The sequence below is a fragment of the Pseudorca crassidens genome, chromosome 19, assembly GCF_039906515.1.
Source record: "Pseudorca crassidens isolate mPseCra1 chromosome 19, mPseCra1.hap1, whole genome shotgun sequence".
Lineage (NCBI taxonomy): Eukaryota > Metazoa > Chordata > Mammalia > Artiodactyla > Delphinidae > Pseudorca > Pseudorca crassidens.
The window spans coordinates 29934011-29956764 of NC_090314.1; positions in this window are offsets into that span (position 1 = coordinate 29934011).

Below are 22754 nucleotides of genomic sequence, written 5' to 3' on the forward strand. Positions count from 1 at the left end.
TCATATTGTAGTTACAGGGGCAATATGAGGCTAATGAAAGCGTTTATTATTTCCTAAACGAAAATTTCTGAGGCATGTTTTAATGTTTATAGGAGTAATCCAAGAAAAAGGGAGGAATTGATGATACAATAGGGAAAAAAAAGTATTATAAATGAGAAATCCTTCAGAAAGGGAGAGGGATTAAAATTCAGAGCCTAAGTTTACCTATAACAGGAGCAGTTATAATTAATCCATTGGAATAGGAGGAAAATCAGACTATTGACTCTTGGCTGGGTTAAGGAAGGAAATTGGACATGAGAATGATGGATAATGAAAAGGAGTAGTCAGTGGGTTTGAAGATCTCATTGAGAGTGCTCCACCAACCTGGACCAGACCCTGATCCAGGTCAGCAGGCACCCCCACCCCATGGTGTTTAAAATAGGAGGGAAAAAAAAGGAGGTAGGGGAAAAAAGGAAAAGGAGATTTTTTTTGGTTGAAGGAGGTAGGGGAAAAAGCTGGTCTAAATAACTTTGGAAAACAGTGTTTGACTGGATACTTTTAGGCTAACTATAAAAATATATAAACACCATACTCCAGTTGGAAAGTTTGTTTCTCACAGGGTTAGCAATTGTGAAACTACTTTAAATGTATATAAGTTTACAAAAATAAGTAAATAAGTTATAGATAATGAAAGATATCTTTCTTGCTATAAAACAAAGAAGTTACAAAGTGAGCAAGGGGAGAAACTGGAATGAAATTTTGAGGGCTGAAATAGAGTTGGAGATAATAGTTATGAACAGATATATAAAGAAATAAATATAGATATTCACATATACATAAGTTAGTAAGCGTGCATGTATTTCCTGGTTCTATTCACTGAAAGGGCCTAGAAATGATGATACCACAGTAGTAATGAGTATACCCAACACCTTGATCTTAGCTTCTAAATACTATTTTCCAAAAAAGGGAACTGAGACTCCTTAGGGAAATGGCTATTTCTAGAGTTGGGGCAGGGAAAATACAAGACAAACATAGAGTATCATATAGTGCCAAAAGATAAGCTAATGAAAAAAAATATGTATGGATTCATGTCATAATGATACAGAACCTAACCTGAATGAGCTCCCAATGGCCAAAGCTGGAACAATTTGAATGGCAAAATACATAATGGTAATCCTAGATTATAATCCAAAGAATAAAACCAATTTAACGAGTCCATAAACATATAAATAAATAACTAAAGAAAGAAATGGGAGGGAGTGCACAAATCTCCCATAAAGAAGAATTCCAAATAATATAACAAGAATAAGAGAAACAGAAAATCACCATTAGAATGCTACAGTAGTAACTGCTCCAAAAAATTCCATCAATAAATGCTAAAATTAATGGGTAACACTTGAAGAAAACTAGGACTATTACATAACCTCTAAGCATCTCTCACAAAATAGTTATTGATGACTATGGTGGTGTTAACATAAGTCCACAAGTTCTTCAATTTCTTCCTCCAGGATTTGGACTGTAATTGTCATTCTCTTAAGAGTGAACTAGACTTAATGACAAATAGAGTATGGAAAGAGGACAAGAGTGACTTTACAATGGAAAAATCTGGCAGCCACTATTTTAGCCAAGTAATCAAGTTTAATATCACCTGTAATTAGTTGTGTTGATATCATGTACCCCCTAATAGAATGATATGGAAGGACATTTCACCTCTGTGGTATTTCTCTCAAAATCCATAATTTCAGTTTAATCATGAGAAAACCCAATTAGATAAACCCAAATTGTGGGTCATTATATAAAATATATGATCAGTACTTTTCAAATATGTCATGAAAAAACAGAAATTGTCACAAGTTGGAGGAAACAGAGGGATATGATGACTAAATGCAGCATGATACTCTAGATTGGAGGCTGGAACAGAAAAGGGCACTCTTGGGAATACTGATAAAATCCAAATAAAGTCTATAATTTAATTAATAACAATATACCAGGAGAAGCTGGGGAAGAATATATGACAATTTTCTGTGCCATCTACCTTAAATCTAAAATTATTTAATTCTTTTAAATAAAAAGCAAGCTATATCGTTTTTCCAGGCATAATGCAGTGTAAACCTGTTGGAGATTTGAATCTGTGGCCATTTTCCATGTTGGTTGTTTTTATTATGCCTTAGAATTTTTTCCCAAGTTAAGAACTATTTTTATTGTGCCCTAGAACTTTTCCCACATTTAAGAACATGGACCCTCGCATTAGACTAATGACTGGTTGTGTAACCATGCACATGTGACTAATGCCTTTAAGACTCAGATCTCTAATTTGTCAAAGGGAGATAATAATAGTACTTAACTCATAAGGCTGTTGTAAAGATGCAATGAAATGATACCTTTAAAGCAACCAACACTGTACCTGACACATAAAAAACAGTAAATGAATTTTAGCTATTGTCATTATTGCTAGGACTATTACCATAATACTTACTGGTATTAGGGTTCAGTAATAAAACCCCTTATACACATAGAACTTATGGACATATGGTTGTTTGGGTGTCAGTGAAGGGCAGATTTTAGGAAATGTAGAAATCAGGAAATGGGAAAATGATAATTACTTTAAATCATAAAGAGGGTAAAGAAGTTTAATCCTCAGAGCCTGTGTAAAGGAAGACAGAGGTGTATGGCATAAAGATTTTAGTGGAGAAAGTAGTATTGCCTCTGGTGACCAGTGCATCATCCATCATTTCCTGAGTAAGCATTTGCCATTTATTTTTCTGCTGGTGGCCTTCTGTTAATTAAACAAAAGAGAATGTTAAATGTTCAGAGCCTTGTTAGGAACGTAACAGATCCTCAATAAGTGGTAGTTTCCCTCCTTCTTTCTACTTTCTCAATTTGATATGGAAATATTTATGAGACACTTATCAGTCTGGATGCTGGTGCTTATAAAACCAAGATGAAGAAGATATCACCCTTACTATCAAGAAACTCTTGAGCTTCCACATAGAATCACACTAGTAAGGGAACATAAAGGATTAAAAAGACACACTCCCTACACTCAGGGGACTAACAAACTGTTTCTAAACTAACCTGAAAAAAAGATCAATTACTTATTATTAACCTTTTTAAATAGAAAAAAAAAAACTACTTGAGTAATCAAGCATACAACTTTGTCTTTCAAAGTGTCCTTTGAGGGAAAGAGAAGACTTTGGAAAATGATTTCATACATGCTTTATTAAGAAAGCCATTTGGGGCTTCTCTGGTGGCGCAGTGGTTAAGAATCTGCCTGCCAATGCAGGTGATGCGGGTTCGAGCCCTGGTCCGGGAAGATCCCACATGCCGCAGAGCAACTAAGCCTGTGTGCCACAGCTACTGAGCCTGCGAGCCACAACTATTGAGCCCGCGTGCCACAACTGAAGCCCTCAAGCCTAGAGCCTGTGCTCTGCAGCAGAGTAGCCCCCGCTTGCCACAACTAGAGAAATCCCGTGCCCGCGCGCAGCAGCGAAGACCCAGTGTAGCCAAAAATAAATAAATAAATTAATTAAAAAAAAAAAAAAAGAGACCCATTATGCTAGTTGTTAGGTTTTTATCCTATAGCTACATATAAATGTTTAATAAATATAACTAAAACATGCTATTTGGGGGTCTTTCTATGCAGTAGAATTTACACAAAAAACTTTTGTTATTTGGCAGTAAAGAGGAAGCAGCCATTGGGGTCAGATTTCAGACTGGATATGAAAAAGTCCACTTTCCAAGGCTAGGCTCACAGAGTAAGGTGTCCATATAAACACAGGGTGTCTAGGATACTCCTTGATAATACAAAATTTGTCTCACTTCAGTAATGAGTATGCTCTGACTTTGAAATGCAAATAACATTAACAACTAGCATTTACTGAGTACTTACTGTGTACTAGACAATTCATGACATATTTTATCTGCATCATCTCATTGAATTCTGAGAACGCTTTTTAGCATTATCATCTTTGAGAAGGAAAGAGCATGGTAGACTCTGCTAACAGCCATTCTCCCTTTTTCCCTTATAATCAGAACTCCAATTTTTAAAGAAGGCAATTTACACAGAAAAAAATTACCTTCCCTGTTTTCCTTGCAGGTAAAATTGACCATGTTACTCAGTTCTACTCAGTAAGGTGTAAGTAGAGGTTACTCAGAGGTGCTTCTGGGAAAGCTTTGGAAAAAAAGAAAAGATTGGGCAAGAATATTCCCCTCAGTCCTTTGCCCTTAACTCTTCAACATTCCTTTTTGTCCTATCTGGGATATGGAGGCAATGTCTGGAGGCCTAGCAGCTATATTGTAATCATAACAGTTACATAAAAAGGATGGAGGAGCAGCGAAGTGAAAGAAGCCTCATTTCTTGATAAAACGAGACTGCCTACTCCCATGTTTTTTGTTGCACAAAACAAATAATCATCTCATATATTCAAACCACTATGCTTAAAGTCTTATACAATATTGCCAAAAATCATACAGCTGTTGATTGCTGAACTGTGCTGTTAAATATTATGTTGTACCTGCTTCAATAAATGCTAACTTATCTCATATTTTAAAAAGCAATACTTCTGATATCTATTTTTAAAGGCTAATATTGTTTATTTTAAGTGGACTAAAAGTTGTTTTTCTTCCCTCCACATCTAAAATAGATTGATCATTAGATCTTTTTTCTAGAGATACACCACTGGCCATGAATGAAATATCCATGTTTCTCCAATTGTGCACCAAATCACAGCCCTTTTCATCTATTAAGTACATCACTCCAGCATTTCTCTCTCTCTTCTTCATCATCATTTTTCCCTTCCCCTCCTGGATCATGGTCATAAACATGCAAAGACATATAAAACATCTCTTGACTCACTTTCCCACCAACTACCACTCCATTGCTCTGCTCCTCTTCATATAGCAAAACTCCTAGAAAGAGTACTTTGTACTCTCTGTCTCAAGGTACTTCCCTCCCATATTTCTTAAATTTTCTATAATAAGGTCCCTTTCACCTCTTTTGTGAACCCACCCCTGTCAATGCCACCTATGACATACTCATGGAATGTCAATAGTAAATTTCAGATCTTTAATCCTAGACAACATTTCTTTCTTAAAACATCTTACTCACTTGGCTCTCAGGACCTCATATTCTCCTTTGCCTCCTACTCACAGGCCATTCCTTCCCAGTCTCCATTGCTGATTTCCCCTCATCTCTCTGACCTCCTAGTGATGGAGTGGCCCAAAGCTCAGCCCTTGAACCTCTTGTCTCCTTTATCTGCACACATTTTTGTGATGATTTTTCTACCATCTTATGACTTAAATATCATCTCTTAGCTGATGACTCCCCATTTAATCTCCAACCCAAACCTCTCCCCCAAATCTATACTGTTATATTTAACTCCTATCTCCACTTGGATGCTTAACCAAATATTTTACATCTACCACATCCAAAACAAATCTTGATCTAATACCAAATTTATATTTCTAGTGGTTCATTAGAAAACCCTTGGTTCATCCTTGACTCTAGTAAGAGACAAACCCAAATGGTTCTAGAATCTCATTTCCTTCTAACTTTTGGTATTAGTTCAGCAAACAACTGACTCACTGGGACTGAAACCATCTGATGTTATTCCTGGCACCTAAGGCTATTCCAAGGTCCTTAATGTGCAGACCTTGGCACTTTGCATACACAATCCCTAGAATTGTTCCTGGCCAGGAAGCTCCTCATTACCTAGAGAAAATAAATATTCCCTAGCCTCTCTTAAGCTAATCTATAAATATGTAACAAGCTGTGGGATTGAGGTCCCTTCTCACTTTCAAAACTCTCAGATTCACATCTAGCCTGTTTGCTAAGGCAGGCCCTTTCTGCTGGGACCTTGTTGCATACAGAACATCTATACTAGGCCCATGTTGTGAAATAATGAGAGTTCAAGGCAGTATGAGGGCTTTGCTAATTCTCTGCCTCTAAGACCATCTCTCATAAGCTCTATGTTGTTATATCTGCAGCATGCGGCACAAATTCCTGGTAGGCAATGGTCCATAAAGCCTGACCTGATCCACATCCCTCTGAGCTCTTGGATCTCATTTCTTACTACATAACCCTTTGTTCATTGTATTAGTTTACTATGGCTGTCATAACAAAGCACCAGAGACTGGGTGGCTTACACAACAGAAATTTATTTTCTCACAGCTCTTGAGGCTAAAAGTCTGAGATCAAGAGGTTGACAGAAGTCAACAAGGATGATGTCTATTGAGGCCTCTCTCCTTGACTTGGAGATGGCTGTCTTCTTCCAGTGTCTTCTCATAGCCTTCTGTGTGTGTGTGTCTGTGTCCTAATCTACTCTTCATATAAGAATACCAGTCACACTGGATCAGGGCCCACCCTAATGATTTGATTTTAACTTAATTACCTCTTTAAAGACTGTATCTCCAAACAAAATTACCTTCTGGGGTAGTAGAGATTAGAACTTCAACATATGATTTTTGGGGGGAACACAATTCAGCCCATAATACTCACTCTGCACAGACCCACTAACCTTCATGCAAGTCCCATAGCTTATGTCTGGAGTGTTCCTGCCTCAGGCCCAGAACTGGATGTTTCTGGTTTGGGACACAGGCAACAGTAAGCCGCAAGCAGCAGCAAGCAGTAGCTGGAAGCAAAATCTTAGCTCCCTGACTGGGAATCAAACCCAGGTAACCTGGATGGAAACCAGGATCTTAACCGTTAGACCACAGGGCCAGTGGCCAGAAACCAACTCCCCAGTCCTTTGTCTACCTTGAAAGGAAGAACCTGACAAGGTGACAGAAGGTATGTTTATTAGAAAAGCAGAGTACATGCAGAAAGACACACAAGCAAACTCAGTGAGAGAGTCTCAAGAGTTGCGCCTTTGGGAAGTTTAAATCTTTTTAAGAGGGTAGTCTTCTGGGTCTTTGTCTTCTTCTTGGCCAATCATATTGTTTTGATCCCATGGCTAATTTGCCTCTGGACCCGCCCCGGGTGTGCACATACCCCTCAATCAAGACGCATTTCATAGCAAAGGCCTCTGGGAGGGAGATAGTAGGAGTTACTTCCCTGCCATTTTGACCCCATGAAGGCTTTTGCGCATGTGTAGTCTCCCTTGCCCCAATGATGGGAAATGTATGACCTCTTGATCTTTTAACAGGGTTTAGTCCTTCCCTGTCCCTGTCATGGAAGTGCCCAAAGTGTGGTTATTTACCCTATTCCTGTTCCTGTTTTTATATCAAGGTGCAGATCTCGAAATATAGACAGGAGTCCACTCATAAATATGTAGTCCTGGAGCCCATTTGTCTCTCACCTCTGGAAATGTAAACAGGAGGCTGGTAATGAATGTCTGGCCTAGAGCTGATCTTCTTCTCACCCAAGGAGGTGTGAACAGGAGGCCAGTTGTAAACGCCTAGCCTGGAGCCCATCTGTCTCCTGCCTCATTTCTATCTTCCTGAAAAACTCTTCCTCTAGATATCTCTATCTATTTCAAAACTTATTAAGGCTTTACGAATATACCATTTTCTCCAGAAGGAGTTGTCTGCCCAACATTTTAAAAATCCCAGTCCTTGAACCCACATCCCCCCACATTCAATTCCCTCTATAGCACTTATTATTTTATCATCTCTCTCTTCTAATTAGAATATAAACTCCATGAGGACCTTTACTAACTGCTGAATCTCCAGAGTCCAGAGTAGTGCCTATCACATAGTTGACATTCAGTAAATATCTGCTGAAAATTGAAGTCATCAGTGTCTGAATTAGTTGGTTTCTGAATACGGTGTAGATGTGCAAAAATCTGCTCATTCCCAAATCCAATTAAAAATGTTATTAATAAAACACCTGAATTCATGTAAAAATACAATGCTATTAATAACTAGATAATTTATTTACTGGTAAAAATAGCATAGAATATGAAAAAAAAGATAGTGATAAATGGAAAACTTCCATTACATTTTCTCTTTTCAAGCCATCCTATTCTATGGTATTCTATAAGATTAAGCACAAACTTGCATTACTATTTTCTAACCTTAAAAAATCACTTTTCTTTCCAGATGGATAGGTACTTCTGAGAAAAAAAAAAAAAGACCTCTTTGTAAATGAGCCAGTGCTTTTTCCTAGGCTCCAAAACAGGTGTGATAATCTCGTACCTGAGTCTCTGAAATCACCTGTCTACTCAAGTGGGAAAGAAGGGGCTGCTGGAACAGACAAAGCTCAGAATTGTGCCAAAGGCAAATGCAGAGCCATTTTCCCTGTTGAGGTTCGCTACTGCCTTATGCTTCCCAGAAGAGGAGTGTGGTTGTTAACACATCAGAAAGACTGGCAGTCAGTCACAAAGAGGAGGAAGAGCTGGAGCACTACTCAGTAAATACTTTAAGTGCCCCAGGGATTGAGGGAAGTGCCTGGAGTGAGTGAGACTGTTTACCAAACAAAGCTTATATCATCACATTTTCATATTTTGCCTGGCTCCGGCTATGTGAGATACATAAAAACTCATTGGACTGTAGCATTCCCTTGCTCCACTGGCTTTAATTAAACCTGCTTTGTGCTTAGGAAATTAGCAAACTATCTACAGTAGAGAGGAGAAAAACATGGGTTATTCACATGGGTAGATTTTTCCCTTTAACTCACACAGCTCAAATGTCTGTCATATTCAGTGATTCTGGTGGCTACAGCACAGGGCCAAAATCCTTTAGCAGTGTCTGCTCACCATGCCTGTGGAATGGAATTGCCACCTAACTCTAGTGCACTTGATTGATGGCATCAGAGAAGAAGGTCACTGGATTCTGACCTTTATCAGAGATCTGTCACTCTGTAAAATGGCCCCACAACAATGAGTACAAACAACAGATCCCCTTGTTGGACCATCCGAGGCAGTGGCCTGGGGATTTCCTGGCCTTTCCAGTTTACAATATTCCATTTCATGTGCAAATGACTGGCTGGTGTTAGAGGTCTGAGCCCAGAACAAACTACCTTTCATTCGTTACAAAGAAATACCATTATCTGCTGAATTGTCAGGCATGAAAAATTCTTTGGTGGCAGCAGTATGCAATATTTCAGGTAAGTGGTAAGGAGAATCTGAGAGTGAAAAGAAAACAAAACACTTCTTTTCAGAGACTGGGGCTTGATTTTACTTCACTTAAGGGGAAAACACATCACTAATAGAAAGTGATTAAGGCATATAACAAAATTGATTCTAGACCACAAATCTGAAACTCCAGAGGCCTCAAGTCTGTTTGAAGGCAAAAATGATTTGGTGACATGTGCTCTTAAATTAAAGTCACAGAAACTGTATATTGCCCTCCTGCAGCAAATCAGACTTGCCCACAGTCACAGAAGACCACAACCTATGATATGAAATGCCAAAGCTTTCAGAAAAGATGACTATCCATTAATTACCTCCCTTACCTACTTACTACTTCTTGGATTCCTTGAATAATTTCTTAATTCACTCATTATACTCTTTCTCTGCTCCAGTCTCCTTTTCCTGGAATATTCCAATGCTTTTTTGCTGTTGCATGTACTTTGTCTGGATAGAAATTTTCCCAAGCATGGCAGCAGTTTTTGGTAGATTTGGGGACTTCAGATGAGCCTTGTTCTATATTCATGTGACATTGCTATAGCTAGTTCATAGCAATGAGTCAAGCAGCCTTAGGGTGGGCCCTAGGTCTGACTGATTAATGAGTCATAACGGTCATCTTGGAGTTCCATGGAGTAATACCTAGAAGCTGCTGGGCTCAAGGTTTGAGTCTTAACATTCCAGTATGCGTTACGTATGTGCCTTGCCTATGCATTTGTCTTCCATTTGACATTTTGCTTCCTTATATCTGGATTCATGTTCCTGAGCAGATGGTGTATTTCCAATTTTTGGCACAGATTGTATCAAAAATGTCACCCTTTACCTCTGCTCAAAGCTCTGGAAAGAGACAGGCATGCAATTTTGAGGTGAGTAGGAAGTGCTATCTCCAAGGAAAGGATACATTGCCTAAGACACACACGTGTGAAGTGAATGCAAACTAATATATAAGACATATTTCAAGGGGCTCTAATCCCAACATTCCCATGTCTTAATGGGACATCTCTTTATCCTTCACATCCTACTTTGCTTAATAAATATTTACATCTATTTTAAGTCACAACCTAAATATTACATCCTTGAAATGGTATTCTCTGACCACTGAGTCAAGAATAGAATCACATATTGTACCCTTTTATGTCATCCTAATCATTTCCCCCTTTGTAGTCTTTTCTGCAATTGCAGACATGGATTTTCAACGGTTCAGATGGGAAAAACCTGCCTGTTTTGTTTACTGCTGTATTCCTGCATCTATCATGATGGCTTGCCTATAATGAACAAATATTTTGTTAAATGAATAAATGAACTGATTAAATTGCAAATATCTCTTAGAGGAGGAACACACAGATATTCAAAACAATAATATCACCTACCCTAAGAGCAGGTTCTGATAGGAAGAAAACACTATCTCTAAGGGTGGAGGACAAGGACCATTTGGGCTGTGGCTAGAGTGTCTTACCTATAGCAATCTCTGCCAGCAAATCACTTTACCCTCAAGACTATTTACTTATCAGTTAGCTAGCGTTGTTATAAAAGTGGCATAACCAATGCACGTGGAAGTACTGTGCATTATACTATATCAGTTATTATAAGGATGCTTCCTTATTCTGACTATTGGCTTTTAATCCCCAGAAGTGTTGGGGTCTAAATGATTAGCTCCAAAGACTAGTCACAGTTAGCAAAGAATGATAGAGGGATACAAGGTGAGAGTTAGGTGTGCTTCTCTCTGGTTGTTTGAAATTAATATTTTAGAGTCCCTTGTCGAGTATGGGGAGCTAAGTGTGTCATGGCTGATGAAGGAAACATCACTAAAGATGATTAAAGTTTATGCCACAAGGGAAAGAATTTTGAAGCACTAAAGACATTGAAAGTTTGACCACAAAACCTTGAAAAAAATTTTTAAAAAGGAAAGCTTGAATCCAAAGTTAGGTACATGATAAAGAAGCAGAGAGCAACAATTCATCACAAAGAGGTTTTCTGAGGTTCAGGTCTTAAGAGTGTCATTGTTAAAGTGATAGGTACCCTGATCTGGACTACATGGGGCTGAACTAGACTTTATTCACAATGGCTTAAAACTTACATATTAACTCCCTGAATTTGGGCCTTCCCAAGACCACATATAAGCATGAAGAACAAGAATGAAAAATGTCTTCTAATATTTCTCCTCACATCTCAGCAAATTAAACATACAATTCTTACTTATTTAATGCTGGTTTTCAGGATATGGCCACTTCATTCATTTCCGTGTTCTTAAAACATCGTTTGAAATTGTATAGAATAGGACGAGATCTAACTGATAAGAAAGGTATAATATAATGGTTAACAGAGTAAAGTTACCTTAGAACTTTGGACCACAACTCAATTAAGTAATTGACATAACTTAAGTGCTTAGGGGAAGAGGTACTTACAATTCTAAACCAGGTGTTCAGTGGAAACGTCACAAAAGTGACTTTGTTCAGCAATGGAAGGATTCCCCAAGCCAGGAAAACACAATGTGCAAAAACATAGGCATGAAGACTTCTGATTATTGCATATTTCTACCTGTGTCAATAATTCAGTATGGATTAGCAGAGAGTTCTGGTGGTGGGGGTGTAGGGCAGATGAAAAATGATGAGTCTAGATCCTAAACACAGAATCATATAATAGAGATTATATTTCATAAGTAACTACCAAAAAAGGATTAACACAAGAATAAAATAAATAATGGATGAAAGCACTTTAAAAAGAAACAGAATATGAGAGTATTATTATTATTATTATTATTATGCACTGTATGAATTAGGGCAAATTAATCCATTCTCTAAAATCTTCAGTTTTACTCTTTTGTCAAATACAAAAAATAATAACTTTTTAGTGTCTTGAGACTAGCATGGAAGAAATTAGATAGTTAATCATTAGAAAATGCTTTGACAAATCCATATTGTTTTGCACATATATGGTATTGTTATCTATCTTAGGAAAGGACAAATACATCTGGTATAAGTGAATATTTATCTATATATTTCAGAGGACTTTTAACTTTTAGAGAATTCCCAGGGTCGGGTGGAGGCATCTATTTTCTATTACAAGCAAGAGAAGATTGCCTCTTACGGGACTATAATATTAAAAAGAGACAACAAACAAACAAACAAGCAAAACCCAAGAAAAGAGCTTCTAGGCTGAGGCTCTAAATTAAGCACAGGTTGGAAAGAGTCCTGATCTAGAAGAATGGTCTGGATATCAGAGTCCTAATTTTGAGGTGTACTTCACAGTTTCTTTTTCAGTATCACGCAGGTATTAGGTCTGAAACAGGTCAAGGTGGGTGGGGAGGATACTCCAGCCCTTCATCATCTACTAAGCTACTAAGCTCTCCACTTTTCCCAGATTGTTCTTGTGGAGTTTGCACTTGTTGTACTAATCCCAAAGAGAGTCTTATCCACATGGTACTAACTTGTGAAATGACCCTCAGCAGTTCCTCAAATTTTCTAACTCTATTTTCTGTTTGTGTATTTTTTTAACCTCAGTAGGAAAATTCAATGCCAATGTTCAAATTTCTTTGTTCAAATGGTGGGCATATCTGGAAGATAGGTTCTTTCTGTGATTCCTGCCTTTGTTTTTTTCTAAACAAACCAACAAAAACAATTGCTTAGTCCAGAAGAGAATAATTCAGAGAAACTTAAGCTTTGTGGTTGGTGGAAAATATTTATTGAATATTTATGATGATAGCCCCAAGATACTAAAGGTGGTCCCAAACTCTGAGATGCTTTGTTGGAGAAACAAAAAGTATACTCTTGTATATAAAAGACCTTATGGATACTGAAAAAAATATACAGTCTCATTTACTCCTCAGCTTAAAACTATGAGGTAAAGAGTATTTTGAAGATGAAGAAATTTAGGCTTAAAGAAATTAAGTAAATTTCAAGATCATATAGCTAGTTATGTGACAAAGATGAGATTCCATCTCAAGTTTAACCTATTCAAATCCCATGACCTTAGCTATTAGGCTAAACAAAATTTACTCAAAGAAAAAACTAAGTAAATAAAATACCCTACCTCTGATGAATCTGGTGCTTTACATTAAGGTAGGAAGCAAAGCTTACTATCATGATATCATGATGAATATCATGAACAGATTGAATGATATTCAATCATGATATCATGTGGCTTGTGGGAAAAATTTTTCAGTAGGTAGTTGAGCCATTTACCAGGTTACCTAGAGTTAGTTCTTACCTAGGTAATATTTATATTTGGTTGAACTGCTACTGGTTCTTAAAAAAAAAATCCATCCATATCTGTGAATAAAAAGATCTCAAATCCAAACAAATTGTGTAGGGGTTATTCACTTTTTCCATTATCCAATTCCATATTCAACTTACCAGTGGAGTTTTTAGAGCCAGGTCTAAAATTCTTTCTCTTAAAAGTCATCAAGTTTTTCAGAGGTAATTAAGTTATTAATCTACCTATTTATCAAAACTTATCAAAATAGAAATGCATGTCTCCTTATATACAGTAATTCTAGGAGTTCATTTTCAAAAAAAAAATTACATATATATTTAAAGATATATAGAAGGATGTTCATCAAAGCGTTGTTTAAATAACTAAAGACAAAAAAACAATGTAAAGATTCACCAGTAGGGAATGGTTGAAACCATATTTCTCATGCATTACTATGTGCCAAGCACTATTTTGGGCTCTGGAAATATATCAGTGAAAAGAGCTGACATTCTATAAATGATGGTACATCCGTATAATGGCAAACCATGCATCCATTAAAGAGCATTTGTCTTTCTGTTATGGTGGTCTGAACACTGTGTTTAGTGAAAAGGAGAACCAAGTTAAAGAACAATTTTTATAATCATCTGTGATATTGAATGTGTGTGGGTGTGGTTATGTATATGTGTGTGGGTGTGGGTTTTTTCTTTTTGTTTTGGGTTGGCCAAAGTTGAAGGGAGGGCTCCTCTTTCTGGGGTAAACTTTATTTTGATGCTTAAATCACAATAAGATGAAAATTTCAGGACAGCAAGAGATAGAATACTTTCAAAGGATTTCATGAAAACTTTATTTTCTCTCAAATGCATAAAACAAAAAAAATAGATATTACCAACTCTACTTCTTGTCTTCTTCTTATTGATGGGAAGATCAATCATTTCATTGTTCTTGGGCTTTTAATTTGGTATTCATCCCTAATGACACATGACAGAACTGGTACCCATAGCTTATAACTAAATCAAGTCACCAGAGGGCTTGACTGGGTCTGGTCCCAGCACAATGAGGGTAGGTGATGCAGGTGGCTGTCCAGTCAATATCCTGAACTTTCCGTGGATTAGAGTATGTGGCCTCAGGCAAAATTCAATCACCTCTATGCTGAATTCCATTACAACTTGCCCGGGTTTAATTTTGTCTTCAGAAGGGTGAGTTTGGTCATATTTAGTAAGACATAAAGATCAAAAAAGAACAAGGAAGCAGGATTCTTAAAACAAACAAACAAAAATAAACCCTAGGGTTTGAAGATGCACTTCAATCAATTGTCTTCAGGTCATTATGCAGATGACTCAGAGGAAAGTGTCCAGCAAACTTGTTTGGCATATCTAGCTTAGGAGCAGTGATCATACTCTATCTCCCTCTCATCACTGTCTACAGAAGGAAACACCATTGTGTGACTGTTTGGCAATATGAAAGGGCTGGTTTCTCAGCCCCACTCTGGAATTTTCTTGAGAATTTTCACTCTGTGTGTGTGTGTGTGTGTGTGTGTGTGTGTGTTTTGTGGAAATGTTTCCAGTAGTTGCTTCTGTGGAGTGGGCCTAAGGGTTTAAGGTTTTGTTTGGGAAGGAGACTACATTTTTACAATCAGCTTTTTATTTTGCAATAGTGTCAGATTTATGGAAAAGTAGCAAAGATAATACAAAGTTTTCATACACCCCTCATCCAGTTTCCCTTGTTTTCCAATATTTTTTTATTGTGGCAAACTGTACATAATGCAAAATTACCATTTAAATCATTTCTAAGTATACAGTTCAGTGGAATTAAATGCACTCATGTGTTGTGCAGCCATCACTACCATCCATCTCCATAATTCTCTTCATCTTGTAAAATTGAAACCCCCATTCCCTCATCTCCCCAGTTCCTGGCAACCACCATTCTACTTTCTGTCTCTGTGAATGTCACTGCTCTAGGTATCTCACATAAGTGGACTCATACAGTAGTGTAACATATTGTAACATATGTCAGAATGTCCTTCCTTTTTAAGGCTGAATAATATTCCATTATATTTATATGCCTCATTTTGCTTATCCATTCATCCTTTGATGGACACGGGTTGCATCCATGTTTTAGTTATTGTGAATAATGCTGCTATGAGCATGGGCATACAAATAACTCTTAGGGTTCCTGCTTTCTATTCTTAGGGTTCCCGCTTTCTATTCTTTTGGTTATTTACCAAGAAGTTGAATTGTTAGATCATATGGTAATTCTATTTTAAAATTTTTGAGGAATTACCACAACTGTTTTCCACAGCGACTGAGCAACTTTATATTCCCACCAGCAGTTCACAAGGATTCTAATTTCTCCACATCCTTGCCAACACTTTTTACTTCCTGTTTTCTGATAGGCCCTTATTTTTAATATCTTTCATCATCATGGTACATTTGTCACAACAAAGAAACCAACATCAGTACATTACTATTAACTAAACTCCATTTTACTCAGATTTCACTAGTTTTTTTCACTAATGTCCTTTTACTATGAGATTACATTTTTACTTTATACTTTTTTGCTATGACTCAAATTGTTAAACTTATGTATCATTTTTCCAAAGCTAAATGTTAAAATACAAAAAATCCAACCATCTCCAGTTTATGATTGCTTTTCATCATTCAAAATCTGTTCAATACTTATTTATCAGGCACCTATAAGCCACTCTGAGGAATTGAGAAGAGATAGGTACAAAGGAAAATGCAGTCTTTCCCCTTAATTTGCTTGAAATGCATATTTTGTAAATTATATAGATTTTTGAAAATAAATATTTTACTTGGAATTATAAGTAATTGAATTATGAAGATTACTAAAAAACATGTTTTAATGTTAAAGGACATTCATACTTCATATTCCAGGCACTGTGCAAGGCATTTCATGTGATTTGCATGCATTATCTCACAACTCAAAATAACTGCTAACAAACAAGTGGATATTATTTCTACTTATCTATGAAAACCTGAGGAACCAAAGAGTTGAATGACTTATATAAGCAAAAAGAGTATGTAATAGAGCTAGAATTTAAACCCCTTTCTTTTCTTTTTTTAAATTTATTTTATTGAAGTATAGTTGATTTACAATGTTGTAATAATTTTTGCTGTACAGCAAAGTAATTCAGATATACATATATTCTTTTTCATATTCTTTTCCATTATGGTGTATTATAGGATATTGAATATAGTTCCCTGTGCTATACAGTAAGACCTTGTTTTTTATCCATTCTATATATAATAGTTTGCATCTGCTAATCCCAAACTCCCAATCCATCCCTCTCCCATCCCCTTCCCTTTTGGCAACCACACATCTTGAACCCCTTTCTTTATGATTCCAAAGTCTCTATTGCTTTTCACTCTGCCATGTGGTTTCTGTTAATGAGTTACGCTAGACCATCATAAGGTCAAATAAGTTGACTTTGCTATTTCTGAACTCAAGATAACTGACAGGGCAGGTAAATTAAGGCAAGAAGGCAGAGGACAGCAAAATAAAAAAAAGAAATCCACCAAAAGGAAATTCAATGTACATTAATTTTGCACATTTTTCATAATCTCTAGTGGCCACTTTAAATCACAGTGTGCTTAAGACATTAGGAATATAGAGCACACTAAACTTCAGTGTCCCTTAATGTGCTTGTAGCTCATAAATGGAACTGCGTTCCACTATGATTTGTTCCCATTTTCATTAAATCTTGGGCTTTAAAAAATTTTTATTCTTCCTACTGTAGATTTATCCATAAAGTATGTTGATGAATCATATCTTCTCTTGAGGCCGTTTTTTTCCAGGTACTGTATATTTCAAAGTGATAGCCCAAAGGTGGAATAGAGATTAAGTGCAGGAAGATGTATTAAGAGAGAGGCTGCAACTGCAGTTAAAGAATTAAGCAGAGAGAGATTTGAAGAGGAAATAGGCTCTTGGCTTAAAGTGTCATCTTCTCTTAATATGGGTGAGGGTTGGTACTTTTCACCAGAGTTGTATTTTCATGAAATCCTGCAGTATTTATTCACAGGTCTTTAAAGCTTTGAATGTAAAGACTCAGCTAGAAAGTCTGAAAACTTATTGAAAGTCAGACTTCTCTAGAAGCTCAGCTTTTTCTAGATGGAGTGTACATATAAGATTTTCTTAAATACTTATTTAGTTTAGGTTTACTCACTATTCTGATTCTGGAGGGAATGTTACAACAGTTACTTATGAGATTAAGGCAGTATAAAAATCTTAAATATAACTATGGCTATTTTACTAAGGAGGCAAGTATAAACCGAGAGCAATCAAATGCCAATGCCTAACAGTTGTATTAAGACAGGAATATGTCTTCTAAATCTTACTACTGCAGATTCTCATTTCTTGAGAAAAAGCCACCCAAAGGAAGATTTGAGTTTCCTTGAGGTGTAAGTGAACGTATAAATAAATACAACTAAGATGAATAAAATTTCTATCTTCATTATACTTTAAGTTGCTCAAGGCAAGGAGCATGCCCCCTTTTTCGTGTATCATCCACTTACCTTGAGACCTTCAACAATGTTCTTCCCTGATGAACCCATTATTTGTGATACAACACCTACAACAGGAAATAATAAGTTTATTAACTTGTATCATTACTTAGAGAAATGATCCAAGAGTTTAAATTCAAAATATTTAGGTTCTGGGCTTCCCTGGTGGCGCAGTGGTTGAGAGTCCGCCTGCTGATGCAGGGGACAAGGCTTTGTACCCTGGTCCGGGAGGATCCCACATGCCGCGGAGCGGCTGGGCCCGTGAGCCATGGCCGCTGAGCCTGTGCGTCCGGAACCTGTGCTCCGCAACGGGAGAGGCCACAACAGTGAGAGGCCCGCGTACCAAAAAAAAAAAAAAAAAAAAAAATTAGGTTCTGATTTCTAGCAGTCATTCAGTAATCTATGATTTCTGAAAAGTAATTTACAATACAGAGTTGTGATGACATAAGGGAGAGTACTTTAAAAAGTATACACCAATATATAATGTTTTGTTATGGATAGTCTAATATATAGTTCAATAACTTAGCTAGCCCTTTTTTACTTGATTATTTATATTAGCTCTACCCAGAGTATGGATAACATTACAATTATTGTATAACAGGTTAAACCAGAGCCTAGGGTGTGTCATTTATCAAACATTATTCTGGTCCCAAAGGAGATACATGTTTCAATGCAAAAACAGCACAGAATTTACTTATTAGTAAGAAAGCTGGTTCGCAGTTAATACATCAGATTTAATCTGGTTTTCAGATTAAAAGGTGTAATAAAGCTTTAATTGCTTTTCTTCCAAGGTGAGCTTTAGAATGAGGTAATTCATCCCTGAAAACTTCAAATGGTACATAATGATAGTTAGCAGTTCACTCACTTTACTGTGTATAATTATCTACTCTGTCCCTAGCCTTTGCAAGACAGGCCATTGTTTTAAGATGAATTATCCCAGATGCAGACCTTGCGCCAAGGATTTGAGTGCTAGTGATTTATAAAGTAAATGTTCCTAGAAGAAGGATAAGGATGGTAAGGGTGGGGGAGAAGCAGGTTATAAATGCAGAGTAAGCCAAAAAGTGTGCAATGTCAGAGGAAGTTTCATCCTCAGCTCCATCCCACAGGGAACTATATCCCAGAATGTGTGTCCCCTGGAGGCAAGGGAACACCAGGCAGTCATTGACTGCAGGCTGCAGTGCTGGGGTGTGGATGGGAGACTGACTCTGTGTCAGGAGAAGGAGGATCGAGAGGATGGTCACACCCCAGGTGTGGGTGAATCCCGGGGACTGACTGCCGAGTGAAGGTCCTTCACTTAGCTCAAGAAAGAATTCAACAGCAAGCCAACTAAAGTGAAAATGGGTTTACTGAAAGGCAGATACACTTTCCAAAAGCAGAGTGCAGGCCTCCTTGAAGGGTGAGAATGCCCCCAGGGTATGGGGGTGGTTAGTTTTTATGGGCTCAGTAATTTCATATTCTAGTGAGTGGGAGGAATATTTTATTATTTGGGGGAAGGGGGGAATTTTCAGGAATTGAGGCAGGACTCATTTTTGTTCTTTATGGTCATCCTTGGAACTGTCATGGCACTGGCACGAGGGTGAGTGAGTTTTAGTATTAATGGCCATCTCGATGCAGTCTTGGTTTTAGCTGATTCCAGTCAGTGTTTCTGGAGGGCTGTGTCCCCTTCCTCATTCTTTTAACTGCTGTGCCCTGTCCCTTTCCTTCCTGTTTCAACTCAGTGGGAGGCAACTTGACTTGGCAGAAGAATCCTCTTTCTTTCAGAGTTTATTATCTGCCTGCCTGAGTCAAAGATCACTTGTTTGGTCACAAGTAATAAACTTGTTTAACCAAAATAAATAAACAAAACTTTTTTAACCAGAAACATTTTATTAAACTAATATGTGACTGTGTCATGGAACACTAGATAGGCATAATAGCCTGGTCATATGAGGGACTGAATATGAAAACTAGAAAGCCAAAATAAACCAAAGCAAACTTTCATCTTCTGTCTCTTTCCCCAGCATCTCTGTCTCTTCCTAAAGAAACACTCTTCTTGCTGCTCATCTGCTATTTGGACCTCCAAACAACTAGTCTCCTTCTTAAGTCTTCATGAACTGTCACTTCCAAGAAAATGCTGACTGACTGAAGGCTTCTGGGTCTCTTAGTTCAAGGTCTTGAAAGAGGGAATCTGACTGCGTCAGGTAGCAATCTCTGCTTCCATGACTTTTGGCTGGGGAGGAGACAGCTAGTGTAACAAAACATGACTTGAAGAACCTACCTGTTTACCTAAGGCTTGACTGTGGCAGCTCTCAGAGAATCAATAAAGGCTGGGCAGGTACCTCCAAAGCATGTCTATTATACTATATAACATACACTTACCCCACATTTGGAAGAGTGTGTAAGAGGTGGCAATTAAATGTTATGCTCTTAAATGTATTTATTTTACAGGCTTGAAAGGAAAAAAAATAGATTATGAGATCTATTTACTGATATTTTAACTATCCCTTATTACACATAATATGAATAAAATGTGGAAATACAAAGATGCATAAACTAGCATCCTTGACTGTTGCCTTAACAGTGATTATCCTTAAATAACTGAGCTCTACACATACTTAGTAGCATTGTAAATTGGTATAATCTCTTAGAAAGTAACTTGATAATAAGCATAAGACTATAAAAATGTTCATGTCCATTGCTCCAGTAATTTCACTTAAGAGAAACTATCATAAAGAGTTCAAAATAGGGGGGGAAGCTTTATGCCACATAAGTTTATTGCAGAAGTACTTTACAGATAAAAATAGAAAATAATCCGAATATGCTTCCAAAAGGGAATAATTAAATAAATTACTGAAATAGTTTTGACTCATTAAAGTTCTGGCTATGAAGAGCATGAAACATCACAGAAGAATGTTTATGTTCTCATAAGTGAAACAGCAGAATGCAATACTGTTTTCAGGCAAGAACGAGGGTAAAACTGCACAGGGAAAAAAGAATTACTCCAAGACGCTAATCATGATTGGCTCAAAATAATGAAATTATATGTTTTTCCTCTATTTCCTGAATTGCTTCCAATGTGTTTATATTATTTTTACATAATGAAAAATAACTTAAAAATTGCTAAAGTACTATCACTACCTTCTCCATCAGATATAGTTTATATTCTCTGGAGCTGTTCCTTAACACTTTCATTGGGCTACCAGCTCTCTCAAAACCTATTACTTTTTAAAAGGATTTTATGAGTTAAAGATTTCATCTCTAAGTACTTGGAAATTACTGAGAGGAAAATAGAAAAGCCAGCTTAAGTAACTACTGTGGAGAACATTTAGAAGGTAGCTGTTTTTTAAAAAATGTTTACTGGAAGTGGAGGGGACCTATAAATCCTCAGAATTATCTGAAACTGTCAGTTATAAGGCACCAATAATGACAGAAGGGTCTACGACATTTGATATATGTCTTATAAAGCATCCTGGAAAGCTCCACAAGGGATAGTAATTAGCAAATACTCAAGTAACCTTCAGCAGTGTAGATATTCTTTTTTAAGTGACTATTACTCCGATTCACCTGCCTGTTTATGGGAGGCTGGAGTATTATAAAACCACACAGAAGTAAAAAACAATTACATCTGCTATGCTCAAAATAAGTAAATGGTGTTTTTTTTATAGAAATTGTTTTGAGAACATAGTGCATGAAAGGAGAATTAAGTTATTATGACATCATTGTGGGTTGCAAGTTGTGAGGCAACAATGTTCCAAATTATATTCTGCAGGACACCAGTCCAGAGATGCTCCTTTAATGAAAGCAGTTAGGGGTTGAAATATATGTTGCACACATGTCCTCTTTAATAACTAGTATATTCCTGAAAAAGTTCCACAGTAAAGATAGCTATATTATCAGCATTTCCTAAACTTAATTGTTCATGATATCTCCTTCTCTGCCATATAATAACTGTTGTCATTGAGTAAAAAAAGTGTCCGGTAAAATATAGTTTGGCAAATGCTGTGTGATGTTGGCAGATTTCATAGACTACTAGACCGAGGTTCAAATCCAATTTCTACCACATACTAGCTTCAGGAATCTAAGTGAGTTACTTAAGCTGTCTTATTTGACCCAAGATCTTTAAATGGTTTTGGCTCACTTAACATATAGTCAGAAACATTCAAGAATCTATTAGGGACAAAAATCTCTTACATCTGAGATTTTGAGATTTTGTACTCCTGTAGAAGGTACTTGTTTTTATCCTAGCTCTTGCTCCTCTTGGTCCAGACCACAATATTTATCTTGGCCTCCCTTGTGTTTGTAACTGACTGATACACATTTCCAGGTCTTTTTAGGGACCACAAATTCTGGGCACAGGGCTGGGGCAGAGTACCACAGAATGTCCACACATTGCACCACTGAACAACAGTGCAACAGCTAGAACCAGCAAAACAAGCTCCCTTCTCTTGTGGTTACCTCTAGATCCCTCTACCGAAAAAGTCTAACATCCTGCTCACTGAAGAGCAAGAATACTAGAGGAATCCAACCCAATGTTGAAGAGCAGGTATTGAAGGGTAAATCTGGATCTGAGAGGTAATGAATAATAACTGGCACAGTAGTGGCATTTATTGTGGTTTTAATTTGCATTTTTATAATGACTAAGGATGTTGAACAATTTTTCTTTTGTCAACTCTGTATCTTCTTTGGTGAAGTGTCTCTTCAAATCTTCTGTGCCCTCTGTTTTTAATTGATTTGTCTTCTTATTATTTAGTAGCAAGAATTCCTTATATTTTCAGAACACATATTTTGCAATACATATTGCAAATACATACAGAATACATATTTTGCAAATACTTTGTCCCAGTCTGTGGTTTGCCTTTTAATTCTCTTAACTCTATCTTTTGAAGAACTTTTTAAAAATTTTTGATGAATTTTAATTTATTTTCTTATTTGTAACAGGTTACAAATAAGAAATGCTTTGCCATACTCAAAGTCACTATTACATTTTTTTATGTTGTCTTCCAGAAAAGTTACAGTTTTAACA